The sequence below is a fragment of the Delphinapterus leucas genome, chromosome 2, assembly GCF_059928025.1.
Source record: "Delphinapterus leucas isolate spDelLeu-1000000601 "Yukka" chromosome 2, BTC_Dleu_Yukka2, whole genome shotgun sequence".
Classification (NCBI taxonomy): domain Eukaryota; kingdom Metazoa; phylum Chordata; class Mammalia; order Artiodactyla; family Monodontidae; genus Delphinapterus; species Delphinapterus leucas.
Genome location: NC_143130.1, coordinates 67,060,089 through 67,075,334, shown reverse-complemented (window position 1 = coordinate 67,075,334; position 15,246 = coordinate 67,060,089). Strand labels below are relative to the sequence as shown.

The following is a 15,246-nucleotide window of genomic DNA, read 5'->3' as shown; positions in this document are numbered from 1 at the left end:
TGGCTGTGTTGGGTCTTTGTTGCTGCGTGCGGGCTTTCTCTAGTTGCGGCGAGCAGGGGCCACTCTTCGCTGCGGTGCGCGGGCCTCTCATTGCGGTGGCTTCTGTTGTTGCGGAGCACGGGCTCTAGGTGCTCAGGCTTCAGTAGTTGTAGCACATAGGCTCAGTAGTTGTGGCTCATGGGCTCCGGAGTGCAGGCTCAGTAGTTGTGGCGCATGGGCTCAGCTGCTCCGTGGCATGTGGGATCCTCCGAGACCGGGGCTCGAACCCATGTCCTCTGCATTGGCAGGCGGATTCCCAACCACTGTGCCACCAGGGAAGCCCTATGGGGAGGTTTGTAAATTACACATGAACCAATTTAGGTAAAACTTTTTTCAGTTTACACCTACTGTTTTTATTTGCAAACTAAACTTGTTGGGAGGAGGATTTTTTTTTTTAAATTACAGTGAAATAAATGAACACCAACATAAAACGAAAGGATTGGGTTCCTCTCTGTCCCCATTTTTTCCTTTCTAACCCCACCTTCCAAGCTGGGAAACCTTGTGCCCTAAATGCGTCAGAGGGCCCAAGTCATGATCAGCCCTAGAGTCTCGAGCATTCCAAAGGCTGGCACAAAGCACAGGCAGCTTCCAGATCCAACAGGACACGGATTTTTAATTAAATATTTTCAAAAGCTTTCAAGCAGCCTAAGTATGTATTATACAAAGTTTCCTCTTTACTCTTCCATATTCTGACCCCCTCCCCCATCACCACCACATCATGGATCCCCAAAGAAATACTGTCTGGATCCTTGCCCATTAGAAAATTCACTATTTTTCTTTTAAGTTCTGTTTCAGTTCAGGAAGAAGAGTGGCTTTATAAACCATTACCAAATCAAAGCCCCATCAGAGGAGGACAGAAGCCCCCATACATTGGGATGAATTATTTTTGGTTCTTGATTTTATGCCAGTGCTAGTGAAATTTCACAGCTGGTTATTAAAAAATCCTGGGGTCCGGGTTTTGTACTATTTATGTCACAAGAAACAGGAGAAATAAAATACCCTAAAGATATGAAAATATTTTGTAAATTGACATATTTGGGGCATATGTTTCTCTTTCAGGGCCTAGGAAGTGATTTATGTGCTCTGATGAAGTGCTGGTAGAAAGACCTCCACTGAATCCCCGCTTAATGGTCCACGCACCTTCCAAACTATTGATACAGCTGACCTGACTAAGGCCTGTGGCGGGTGAGAGGAGGGAGACTGAGGAAATGGGGACAATTTATTGCCTTTCAGAAAGAAATGGTGCGAGTGACCTAAGTCACAGTTTCCTCTAAAGGTGGAAACTGCTAACAATTCAAGTTGACAACTGCCAATGGAAACCCAGCTTTGCTTTTCTCCCTATAAACTTGAATCGTTGGGTTATTTGAGAGAATGCAAAAATGGAGTGCCCCCCTTGTACTGCTTGGATCACTTCCAGCCCTACCCTCAAATGCAAAGATCCAGACACCAAAGTCCCTTTTCTAGACATGAAGATGGCCCACAAGCCAGCCCCTCCCAGAGCAGACATATGCCTCCATAGAGGAATGGGCTTCAAATGTCTTATTGTGATTACCTAATGGTTCCCAATATCCAGTCCTCTGAGAATAACACTCTAAACTAAAATACGAAAAGTGTAGTTTCTCTTTGTCAGTTAGAAATATGCTATAGGAGAAAAAGAATCATTTTTTTCTTTGCTCAGGAGATCTGACACCCAACAAATCAAACAGGACATGCCCAAGCTGCTGGGTCAAGAAAACTGCAGACTGCGGAGGTTGGGAAGGATTAAAATGAGGGTCAATATTATTATCGCTGTAATGAAAAGGATTTGGGTTTAGAAACTTCCCATGTGGGCTGTAAAGGAGGAAGTCTAAAGCTATGTTTCACAGACACATCTCACTGCCCCCCAGGGACATTCCCAAGTACCCAGTCCATCTTATTCTTAGCTTCTCCATGAGGCTTCACGTCAGGAAAAGAGCGTGCATCTCATTTAAGCCCATGGTAGAGTCACTAGAGGGGCTGATTACAGCTTCAGGCTTTGGAAACATTCAGGACAGGGCCTCCTCCGTCTGTCTCAGGACAGTCAGCTGAGACTCACACTCATTTCTTTCCTACGCAGTAAAGCACCATCTCAGGTGCTGGCCCGCCTTGGAGCAGAGGCTTCTTTCTTGGAGGGAATGGTGGATCACAGCTAAGTACTATCCTTTGGTTTCTTAAGTTACAGATCAGCTTGGAACCTCACTTGTCCTGCATGAATCTATTCCTTGATTAAGCTGAACTGAGATCATTTAACGATGTTAGTGAGATCCGTCTGTAACTTACATGAACTACAGCATTTGCATCCTAATGTTACCTCATGGTATAAAAAAGATAAGTTTTTGATATTAAAATTGACTTAGTGTACAATAGAAAGCTGTCGGTTTGAAGTATTACATTAATTAGGATTAGAATCTGCTGCACAAAGAGAAGACTCAAAATAACCATGGTAGAGTCCCAAAGGGGGTTTTCTTTTTCCTTCACTTGAAAGAAGTCTGTATGCAGGCAGTGAGGATCCTAAACTCCTCTGCTGTTTTGTTCTGTCCCCTCAGTATGCAGCTTTCATCCAGGTTGCCTCAGGGTCCAAGGGGCTGCAGGAGCTCCTGTCAACAGAAACGCATTCCAGGCAACAAGATGCAGGAAGGAGAGAAAGACAAAAAGTGGGCTACTGCTTGTTCCCCTGTTGGGGAACTTTTCCAGGAACTCGCCCTACAACTTCCACTGACATCTCATTGTACACCCCTGGCAGCAAGAGAGGGTAGAAACTATAATCATTTAGTTGGGCTCCCTGATGCATGGACTAAAACCAGGGTCTGTCCTAAGGAAAAATGAGAGAACGAGTAAGTGACTCAGCGTGTCTACCACAAGCAGTACTAGAGAAAGGAGAAGACTGTGGCACAGCCCCTGCCCCCTTTCCTCTTGGGGTGGCAGCAGCTGAAAATGAGAGAAACCACTCTGGGGGCATTTTCTAGAAGCTTTGTGCCCTGAGCAAAGTGATGAATTAGTTACCAAACAGAGAAGGAAATACATGAGCACTGGGCATACCCTAGACTTTTCCATCCAAGAAATGAAAATGCCAGTACTGCCGTTGCTCTCTAGCCCCCAAAGAGTATTTTGCAAAAGGAAGGATGTTTTACAGATTCTGAAGTTGTTGTACCCCAAAGTAGATCTTTCTGCAGTAAAGACGTAATTATACAAATTTGAATATTTTTCAAAATGCTCTGTTAAGAGAAAGGGAGTATGGCCATGTGTATGAAGGTATATATGTGCATGAGATAATATATATGCATATAAGAAATATATAAAAATACATTTAGTTAAATTCATCTTATAGTACTTACTACATTGCGTCCTTGTTCAAGGGGTCTTGTCTACAGACATAAAGTTTAATCTCTTAAGACTGAATTTCCCTGGGGAGAAGCATTACTTGCTAAGCAATCCTCACTGGGTTATAAGGCCCCCAGGCTACTGCAGTCTTTGCAATTGTGTTTTCTCTGTTAATCAACATACGATTGTCCATCTTTGAATACAACTATGGAACTGTAAAGATTTCTCTTTGTAGAATAGGCAGAATGGGCTTTTAATGCCATGGTCTAATAAAAAAAAAATGGTTGCAGTGCCCTGAAAAGTAGAATATTGCTTCAGGATCATCAACGCAACGCACTTGGTGGATAGAATGTCTGGTACATGCCAATGGAATTTTCAAACGGAGGAATTAAACATGTTTGGGTTAAAATTATATTTAAAGGGAACTGAATTCTTTGCAAGGGAAGAGTCGAGTGTAGGTTGATTCTTCTAATGGTTTAGGCACTTGTCCTAACTGGGGGTGGCACGAAGCCAACATGAGTTGGTGATAGAAATCTAACACTTGAATTTAATGATTGAGTAACTTTTAACTAATAGAAACCCTGCTGTTGGATTATGTTACTCAAAACAATATTAAGTTTTGTAACACTGTCTAATCAGAAAGAATCCATGGAAATAATCCATATAATATCGTCATTTATCATGCTTTATGGGGGAAACTACTCATTCTTTTGGAGAAAGCTGATTATTTCTCATCTAATTAAAACGTTAACATTTTAGGGGCCATTGCAAGTTGACACCCACAAAACCTTCCTGCTGTGTGCAAGTATCTTAAATGTATTTTAGAATATTTAAAATTTTTTCACCCCAGTTGTGCTTGTTATTAATATCTTACTGAAACATAAGAGTTGGGGAAAAGTATTTTATTGTTTCTCGTTCTCTTTTTTTTTAATCCCATGGCTGCCTCTCCTAACGTCCCTCATCCTTAGGGTTTCTGTAGAATCATTCCTTCCTCTCACTGCCATGACCACCTCCTCAGTCCAGGCTTCACTGCTGGTTTCCTAGGTGTGGAAGTAGCCACCATGGCTGCTCCCTCTGCCTCTGTTTCTACCTTTTCCATTGATCCTGTACAGAGCAGCCGGATTCATCTTCTGATGACATGACTTAGGTCACCTAATCACCAAGCTCAAGAACATCTATTAGTATTGAGTTGATGCCAGATGAAGCGCTGTAGCTTGGCACTGATCAAGCGCATCCTACTTGTCCCACCCTGTCTTTCATGATTTTCAGACATAAACCCTTCACCTTGGTCTAATTGGTCCCATTCCTGGTGCTCAGAGTTGCTGTTCCCTCTTTGCAGTTTTGCTTCACACTGTCTTCTCTACCGAGGATGTGTCTCTTTACTGAGTCTGATCCTTCCCTCAAGGCCCAGGAGGAAGCCCATCCTTTGCTTTGACTACCCATGGAGCAGTGGTCTCTCCAACACCAAGTTTTCAAAGCACATATTGTCCCTGATACTATGTCACGTAAGATACCATGTACTAGGTTTTCCTTACATTTATGCTCTAAGCAACTTCAAAGCCAGGCTTATATATCTTAGAGGCTTAGCACAATTCTTTATGTATAATAATAAGATTGTTGTTGATGATGAAAGGGTATGAAAATATCACCAAAGCTAGGGGTTTTTCTTTCTTTCTTTTGGAGGAGGTAGGAAGAATGAAAGAAAGCAATTAACACATACTTGGCACTTTCGCTCTGTTAAACACTTTCTACGTATGATTATTCTTAGTACAAACTCATGAGGTAAGCGTTGGTCTCCTTATTTTGCAAAGAAAGAAACTGAGACTCACATTTAATAACTTCGGTTATTAAAGGTTCATGCAATGAGTCCATGGCAGAGTCTGGGTTTGCCCAGAGTGGACTTGTCTGACTTCCAAACCTGTGTTTTGTTTATTCTCATTCTCAGCTTCAGTCTCTTCTGCATTTCTCCCCTCGCTTTGTCTCTCTTCCCCTCCATGATGGTGTTTTCCACCTCTGCCAATGTGAGCTGTTGACTGCCTTCATACCAGGGCTAGGTAATGCCAAGGTCAGTATTAGCCATCCTTTGGCAAGTGTATTTCATCATGGCAAGGGAATTTCATGGCTGAACTGATGGAATAATCCAGTGTGCTCTGGCTTAATTCAGTAACCTTGTGAGTCTCTTTTGATCAGCTAACAGTTGAAGGCAGATATGAATTTAAATTTAGATGCAAATAACTCTTTCCATTCTGACACCCTTGTGAAACTCCAGGACCATTTTCGTTTTGGTGTCATTGAGTTATCTTTGTGCCTTCCCTTATCCTATCTCTGCCTCCTCTGTTTAGTACATGTTACATAATTTCTGCCACCAAAGAGAGAGCAAATCACACAGAGAACACACCTACTTAACTATGCTTAAGATCTGCCCAGGAATGTGGAACATGTTTAAATATAAAGCTGAGAATGAGGGCTTTGACATTGATTGATTTTAGAAATAAAGTAGGACTAATCCACAATACCGATCTCATAGAGAACTATTTTCACAAAATTCCAGAACATTTGTGGGAACTGGACCTTAATTAGAGCCCCATTGTACAGGGATAAATAGCACGATGCTTAGAGTTGATATCGCTACTGAAAGGAATGGCACATAATCAGGGCAAGCTGGTACATTTAGATACTACAGATGTTTAGAACTGCTTGTGTATAATATAGGGTCAGTCCAGAAAGCATTGAAAAATACATCTCAACACTTTTTATGGGCTATTGCAATTAACTAGGAGTACAAAAGTTCAGCAAAATTAGGGTGGGGAAAGGAATGAAAACAATGGGATATGCTTCTTTGTGAACTTCTGTGGAAAACAATTTAGAGGTCACCATGGATCACAGATGAACAGGAACACAATATCTTATCCAAAAGCAAGCACAAAGGATGTTTGAACAATTATAGAATCTATTAAAAATCTTCCAACTTAACATTAACTGTGTACAACAATAATGTATCAAGTTTTATGCTTCACAAGTTAGAGAAATGAAACTCAAAGGAGTTCAAATATGATTAAAGCAATGGAAGTAAAATGTAAGAAGAGTTGAAACAGTTGACTTGAAAAATAATAGATTGGATCATCGTATATTATATATTGAATAGAGGCAAGAGGTTCTACAGAAGATAACTTCAGGCTCCTGTCCATCTTTAGATAGAAAAGGCTAGAGAACGTTGTAAGTGAGAGTTGGAGAAAGAAAACAAATCATTTAAATGAGATCTTTGTGGCATATGGTCAAATATTGGATCCTCACTACTGACCCTACACATGCTGTTGCTTCAGTCCTCAGGTGTGCCAGGTGCCACATCAGAGGCTGTCATCTGACTCAGGGAATTTGCAGTCAAGTGTACTTACATACTGTTGAACTTGTATAGTGTATACTGTATATCCATATATATCATATGGGTATAGATATATGGTATATACTATATATATACACATATACATATACACAGTATATATACTAACATGTATAGTATATATAAGTGAACTGATACAGTGTAAGAATAGCACAGGGTACCAAATACTATAGGAGATGTAAACAAAACCCCACCCAACCTGCTAGGGGAGAGCCTTCCAACCTGCTAGGGGAGAGCCTTCCAATAAGGGTGCTTTTCTTTTTCTTTGTTTCTAGTTTTTATTGGAGTATAGTTGATTTACAATGTTATGTTAGTTTCAGGTGTACAGCAAAGTGAATCAGTTATACATATTCATATATCCACTCTTTTTTAGATTCTTTTCCCATACAGGCCATTACAGAGTATTGAGTAGAGTTCCCTGTGCTATACAGCAGGTCCTTATTAGTTATCTATTTTATATATAGTACTGCGTATATGTCAATCCCAATCTTCCAATTTATCCCTCCACACCTCCTTTCCTCCCTGGTAACCATAAGTTTGTTTTCTACATCTGTGACTCTATTTCTGTTTTGTAAGTTCCTTTGTACCATATTTTTAGATTCCACATATAAGCAATATCATATTTGTCTTTCTTTTCAAGTGTTACTGAAAATCAGGCAAAACAGAGCCCCAGAACCAGTTCCCTTGTAGGATCCACTGTTACAGCGTTGGTGTGGACACACCAGGTTTATGGAGGGCCCGGCTTCTGTCTTTTCACATGAAACCTTATCCTTGAACCTGGCCTTTCCATGGAGCTGTTCTGCCTGGGGATCCTGAACCCACCCATTAGGAGCCTGTCTGGTCCACAAGTGAAAACAAAACAAGGCAAACCCCCAGCTTGGCTGGGACCCATACACTCTAGGAGCTGCTGCAGCAAAGGGGGTCTGGGCAACACCTCTCTGCTGACCTCCCGACTCCCCACCCCCCTGCCACCAGAGTGTCACCCTCCAGGGTCATGGCCTAATTTGTTTGCTCTTGAGCCCTGAATTGAGAGTTTTGATGGACAGTCAGCACAGTAAAGCGAAAAGAAGCACCAATTTCACTCCTGGAGCCAACCCTCCCATCTTTTTCAATAGATGAAAATCATGCACAAAACAGGAAAATGGAACCATTGTCTGTGCTGTAATTTTCTAACTCAAGTGACCATGAAGAACCAGTTCATACTGGCACTTATTATGCAGACAGCCTTTGGAACCCTGTTACTCAGTAAATTATGATTTTAGAGGGTATATAGCATGGTGGGAGGAGAGAGGTGGAAAAGAATGGTGGAAGATTAAGGCTTTTCAAATAGCAGGGCAAATCATACCTTTCAGATTCAGCGAGGCCCCTGGGACATGCCCTTGTTCTATGATGAGCAAGTAATGAAGAATTTCATCTTTCTTTATCTTGATGACTTGAGGGCTGGGACTCTAAGTCAACAGGGAATCTTGAGGGGTAGCTCAGAGCCTGGCTTGTTGTAGGACCTTCAATATATGTGTGTTGAATGAATGCACAAGGGAATGAATGAATATATGCATGCAAGGTTATGGAAGCTGAGACAATTAAAGGTGAGGATGATCACCTCTGTTGATTTACACAGAAGAACTGATGAAAGATTAAAGGACTTCTTAATTAAGTCAGATGACTTCAGAAGAAACAATTTTAGAAGCATTAAAAACTAAAGCCACATACTCCTCTCACAAAGTATGCAAATAACTATAGAAGGTGGTGGAAAAAAGAAAAGATACAAAATGGAGCCAGTGGCTAAAGCCCCAACTACAAGGAATTTGAGAATAACATATTGTTTGGATTAATTTTTTTAAATAAAGTTTTTATTTTGGAATAAATTTAAATTTACCCCAAAATTGCAAAGATAGTTCAGAGAATTCCTGCATACTGCTTTAGCCGGTTTCATTTTTGCCTAATGTTAACGTGGTAAATTACCAAGGTACATTTGTCAAAACTAAGAAGCCAACACTGTTCAGACACAGTGTCAGGAGTTGGTCCCTGCCCACTGGGACATCGCTATTAACTAAACTCTAGACTCTAATCAGATCACCAGTTTTTCCATTATCGTCCTTCTGTTCCAGGGTCCAAGCCAGGGTCCCACGTCACGTTAGATCATCACATCTTCTTAGTCTCCTCTCCTTTGGTCTGTGACAATTTCTGTCTTTTCTGGTTTTTATGCGCTTGACATTTTTTGACAATTTTGAGGTGTGTGGTCAGGTATGTTGTAGAACATCCCTCAAAAATGGGTTTGTCTGAGATTTTCTCATGGTTAGACTGGGGTTACGGGTTTGGGAATATCCCAGTAGTCCACAAGCTGACTACCACAAAGGTGAAGTGCCCTTCTGGACATGTCATATCAGGGGGCACATGACATCACTTAGGGATATTAATCTTGATTAATTTTTTGGACCATAGTTCTTGCCTTTACCCCAACATGGTCCCATCCTATGGCCAACCTCCCACCCTTCCAGGCTTACATTAAGTAGCATGGAGTCTCCTTTCAGACATCCTCAGAACCCTGTTCCTTTATACTGTAACTGAGACCCTGTTCCCACACGTACTCTCTTTTGCTTTAGCAGCAATGAACTCTCCCTTTATGGATGTTTGTTGAGTATCTGTTTAAACATTATCAAAGAGAGTGAATGAAACAGACATGCACTTAAAGACGTTCTTAGGGCTTGAGGAAGGAGATGAAAGCACTGAAATGCAAAATGAGATATAAACAAAGAACAAGACAGGAGAAAGATGGCAGCCAAAAGTAGACAGCCAAATCAAACAAGAGCAAAATTTGTGATGAAAATAGCAAATACAAAATGGAATAGTGGTCAAAAGCAAAGTTAAAAAAAATCAGAAGTTACCAACTTTAAAATTTTGCAGGACTTCCTTGGTGGTCCAGTGGCTAAGACTCTGCACTCCTGATGCAGGGGGCCCTGGTTCGATCCCTGGTCAGGGAACTAGATCCCACATGCGTGCCGCAACTAAGAAGTCCGCATGCCACAACTAAGACCCGGTGCAGCCAAAATAAATAAATAAATAAATTTTTTTTAATTTTGCAAAAGTAGAGGAAATTTAAGTCGTTCGGGTTGGTAGGGACCAAAACATAGACAAAAAAATGTTTCAAGTAGGTAAGGCAAATTTTAATGAAAAGCAAAATAATATAGTTCTCTGATCTTACAAAAGGAAAATACTGCAATCTGGAGAGTGCAAGAACCTTTTGGCAACACTTAAGTGATAGTAGCTATCAGCTTGAGCTTAACGAAGGGGTCTGAGGAGGACTGTACCGAAGGCTTAAATTTGGGCCTGTTTTCTTTGTATAAACAGAGTCATTTTGTTTTGAGAGGCAAACAGCAAAGGAATTTTAAATCCTTTTTTCACAATTTAGCTTGGTAAATAGTTTTCGTCTGTTTATTTTTGAGGAAAAAATGCATGAACATGTTTTCTAAATGTGGCTCATGCCCACGATGTCATATTAAATGTTTTCTTCCACTCAGGAATTTATTGTGCATAGTCTGTGTTCAGACACAGTATCAGGAGTCGGTTCCTGCTCCCAGGGACTTGTGGTCTAGTTAGTATATGCTCATTTTATTCCTTACCTTTCATTTGCATTTTTTGCTGGTTTCGAGCTTAGGAGTCAAATCTCTTTTGCAGGCAGGGTTTTGGTTTTGCTTTTTCCTTCTGTAGCCCAGGCTATGCACCATGTCATTTAGGAAAGTGTATTGCACATCAGGACGAGTGACCTGTTTCAGCACCTCTCTCCTACCCCCTGCCCAGGTTAAGTACTGGATTGTTGATGCTCTTACTCTCACTTCCCCACGTGCTTTGCAAGAGGAGCAAAACCCATGGACATGGCAGAGACAGTAAATATGTCTCCATAGGTTGGCTCTACTTTGTATACTCCCTTGCCAACCAAGCTCAGGTTTTTTTGCAAGTGACCTGCCTTGTCCAGCCTTTCGTGTCATCCAGCACAAGTGCCACACACCGGGCATTCCGTCCCAAATAAGAATGTCAACACAAGGTTATGAAAATCCGTGTAATCCACACAAAACTATGTAACGCATTAAACCTTCAGGTTGCATATAGGAAACAAAGATCCTACTATATTCCACAAGCCCCATTATTTTTTAGTTTTTTCAATTCCATCACTTATGGTTGCTTGAAAAGCAACTTGTCTTTCTCAGCCTGAACTGGCCTGAGGCCTCTGCCATGGCTGGACCTTTCTGCCAGCCTTATAGGGTTTGTGTTCTAGGCTGTCATCTGTCAGGTGTCAGGTGTCATCTGTCATCTGTCAGGTGCCGTTCTGTTCTAACTTCTGTTCATATCGCGTTGCTTAGTTCACAAATGCCTGGTAAAAGGAGGAGTGCTATCCATATACCATGTAAGTTAAGTTGATTCATCTGTGATTTTCTAAGGTAGAATAACCAAAGTAGAATTACAAACTTCAACAGCTTCAACAGGACAACAAAACAAAGCAAAACAAAACAATACCTCAGTAGGGTGCTGCATAGACTAGAGCCTTTACAGATGTATCTTAAGCAAATTAAAAATGAGTGCAGTCAGGGAGATCAGCTCGGTGTTTTGTGACAACCTAGAGGGGTGGGATAGGGAGGGTGGGAGGGAGGTGCAAGAGGGAGGAGATATGGGGATATATGTATATCTATAGCTGATTCACTTTGTTATAAAGCAGAAACTAACATGCCATTGTAAAGCAATTACACTCCAATAAAGATGTTTAAAAAAAAAAATGAGTGCAGGAACTTCCCTGGCAGTCCCGTGGTTAAAACTCTGCACTTACAAGGCAGGGGGTGTGGGTTCGATCCCTGGTCGGGGAACTAAGATCCCACATGCTGCATGGCGTGGCCATAAAGTTAAAAAAAAAAAAAAAAATGAGTGTCTACCGAGGGCTCCAGCCTCCAGAAGAAGCACACCTCCTGCCTTTTGGGGCTGTAGGGCTGCAGTTAGTTGAGCTTCCTGCTGTGCCTTTAATGGCTACCCTGTGTATCAGAGCTCTGCTTCATCATCTTGACTCAGCACCTGCAAACCAGTGCTGCCACTCTTTTGTCTTTGTACATTTTTAATATCCCCTGAGGTCGACTCCAGAACTCTAAACTTCCTGCTTGGGGTGTTAAATTATATCCCAGGAACCAATTATTGTTTTTGCCTAGCTTCTGGTTACAAAGTTGCACAAGTTTTAAATGGTTGGCCCTTAGTTTTCCCAAAAACTCTACATTTTTAGGGCACTATTTCGCAGAACACAAGGTTTTTCAGGGGTCCATGTTGAAAGGCCTATACTCATCTTTGTTTTTCTTTCAGCCACACTCAGATCTTTTCCCTTTGATATGTTCTTAGCTGGGGACACTGCTCCTTCCATAGTCCCAAAGTTTGAAAGGTGGGGGCTGAGGAGAAGAGGGGCGGAGTCACATAGTTACTAGCAGTTGCCTCAATGTATTGCCACTGCAAACTCCATTCCCTCTAGACCCCAAATTCCATGAAGACAAAGACCAAATCTTTGGTCTCCACATCCCTCATGCCTGCAGAAAAGCCTAGACTCAGAGTGGGAATGTTAACTCGAATTGTCTGTAACAGGTGTCAGAAAGCCAGATGCCCTCCCCAAATACACTCCCCATGGAAGCAGGGCCAGAATTATACTGCAAGACTTTTAGGGATAAACCCCATGATGCTCCAAGGGGCCCACTCTAATTCAACTAAGCAAATTGACCAATACCTCAATTAGATCTTCTAATAACTTGTATTGGGCTTTTCTCCTGAAACAGGGAAGAGCAAAGTCATTGCTACCAAAAAGTAAAATAAAAAGTACAATGGTGCAATAATGTCATTCGAAAATAATAGTGGGAGAAGAGAGAGATAAGTGTATGACTGAGAAAGACGTGTTACATGAGTTGTGAACATGGCTAAGGGAGCGGGAGGACACCTTAATTATCCAGTGAATTGGGAACTGTCTAGACAAGTAATTCAGATACCTCAGGCTGAAGCCAACCCTTCAGGAGTTTGTGCCAAAGCCCAACCTCAGTCCTGCCTACTGGAGTCCCAGGGTTTTGTTTTGCCCTGGGTTAAGCCACATCGCAGTTGGCTGCCAACTATTAACAATGAGTGACTTACCATAAGAAGCTCATGCCTAAGGGAATTCTCCCTCCTGTCCACTGTAGTAAGGGGCCAGTGATCTAAAATGCAAAGAACTACTTACCCCAAGTTCAGAGGGTCATGGTTACCTTGGCCAGACCCTCCATACCCCGCCTTGCCCTGCTACCCCTCGCAGATCCCTAGAGGAGAAGGCATAAGACATAACACTGGAAATCAGACGGCTTGCATTCCAGCTCTGCCGAGGACCCGCTGGGAATCTGGGGGAGGTCATTTAACCTGTCTGCTTCTTAGTTCCTCATCTGTGAAGTGAAGGGGCTGAATGAGAACATTGTATTTTTTTCTGAGTAGAGAAGTGATAAAGCACATTTTCATTGTTGTAAAACATGGAAAAATATCATGCATATGTAAAGTATTTTTAGAGATTATAAATACAATTTGGGGTCCTGTTTCTTCCCCTAATGTTATATGAAGCACTTCTCCATTCATTAAAATAATTACGTGTCATTATTAAAATTTCACAACCATTGGGTTTCCAAAATGCCTTGCAGCTCAACCATTTTAGGATTCTTTGAGTGATGATACCAAGAAAAAGGATGAAACTTTATTTAAAAGAATGCCTTGGGAGGACATTCAAGATGGTAGAGGAGTAAGACATGGAGATCACATTCCTCCCCACAGATACATCAAAAATACATCTACATATGGAAAAACACCTACCGAATAGACCTCAGACTTCCCCAAAGCCGTGTGGCTTACAGGGTCTTGATGCTCCAGCCAGGTGTCAGGCCTGAGTCTCCAAGGTAAGAGAGTCAAGTTCAGGACATTGGACCACCAGAGACCTCCCAGCCCCACATAATATCAATCGGCAAGAGCTCTCCCAGAGATTTCCGTCTCAACGCTAAGACCTAGCTCCACTCAACAACCAGCAAGCTCCAGTGCTGAACACCCCATGCCAAACAACTACCAAGACAGGAACACAGCTCCACCCATTAGCAGAGAGGCTGCCTAAAATCATAATAAGTTCACAGACACCCCAAAACACACCAATGTATGCGGTCCTGCCCACCAGAAAGACAAGATCCAGTGTCCTCCACCAGAATACAGGCACCAGTCCCCTCCACCAGGGAGCATGCACAACCCACTGAACCAACCTTAGCCACTGGTGGCAGACACAAAAAACAACGGGAACCTGCAGCCTGCAAAAAGGAGACCCCAACACAGTAAGTTAAGCAAAATGAGAAGACAGAGAACTACGCAGCAGATGAATGAGCAAGGTAAAAACCCACCAGACCAAACAAATGAAGAGGAAATAGGCGGCCTACCTGAAAAATAATTCAGAGTAATGATAGTAAAGATGATCCAAAATCTTGGAAATAGAATGGAGAAAATACAAGAAATGTTTAACAAGGACCTAGAAGAACTAAAGAGCAAACAGACAATGAGGAACAACACAAAAAATGAAATTAAAAATTCTCTAGAAAGAATCAATAGCAGAATAACTGAGGCAGAAGAACAGATAAGTGACCTGGAAGACAAAATAGTGGAAATAACTACCGCACAGCAGAATAAAGAAAAAAGAATGAAAAGAATTGAGGACAGTCTCAGAGACCTCTGGAACAACATTAAATGCACCAACATTCGAATTATAGGGGTCCAGAAGAAGAGAAAAAGAAAGGGACTGAGAAAATATTTGAAGAGCTCATAGTTGAAAGCTTCCATAATATGGGAAATGAAATAGTCAATCAAGTCCAGGAAACACAGAGAGTCCCATACAGGATAAATCCAAGGAGAAACACGCCAAGACACATGTTAATCAAACTATCAAAAATTAAATAAAAAGAAAAAGTATTAAAAGCAGCAAGGGAAAAACAACAAATAACATACAAGGGAATCCCCATAAGGTTAACAGCTGATCTTTCAGCAGAAACTCTGCAAGCCAGAAGGGAGCGACAGGACATATTTAAAGTGAGGAAAGGGAAAAACCTACAACCAAGATTACTCTACCCAGCAAGGATCTCATTCAGATTCGACGGAGAAATTAAAACCTTTACAGACAAGCAAAAGCCAAGAGAGTTCAGCACCACTAAACCAGCTTTACAGCAAATGCTAAAGGAACTTCTCTAGGCAGGAAACACAAGACAAGGAAAAGACCTACAATAATAAGCCCAAAACAATTAAGAAAATAGGAATAGGAACATACATATCGATAACTACCTTAAATGTAAATGGATTAAATACTCCAGCCAAAACACATAGACTAGCGGAATGGATACAAAAACAAGACCCATATATATGCTGTCTACAAGAGGCCCACTTCAGACCTAGGGACACATACAGACTGA

General features: G+C 41.6%; 1 protein-coding gene and 1 non-coding gene across 2 annotated transcripts in view; both read left to right on the top strand.

Moving 5' to 3' along the window:
• THSD4 (thrombospondin type 1 domain containing 4) overlaps positions 1 to 15,246 on the top strand; it is a 569,301-nt gene that overhangs the window by 311,921 nt on the left and 242,134 nt on the right. The window lies entirely within an intron of this gene.
• Positions 9,687 to 9,759, top strand: TRNAR-CCU (transfer RNA arginine (anticodon CCU)). The gene has a single exon. It is a non-coding gene; the product is annotated as a tRNA-Arg (tRNA).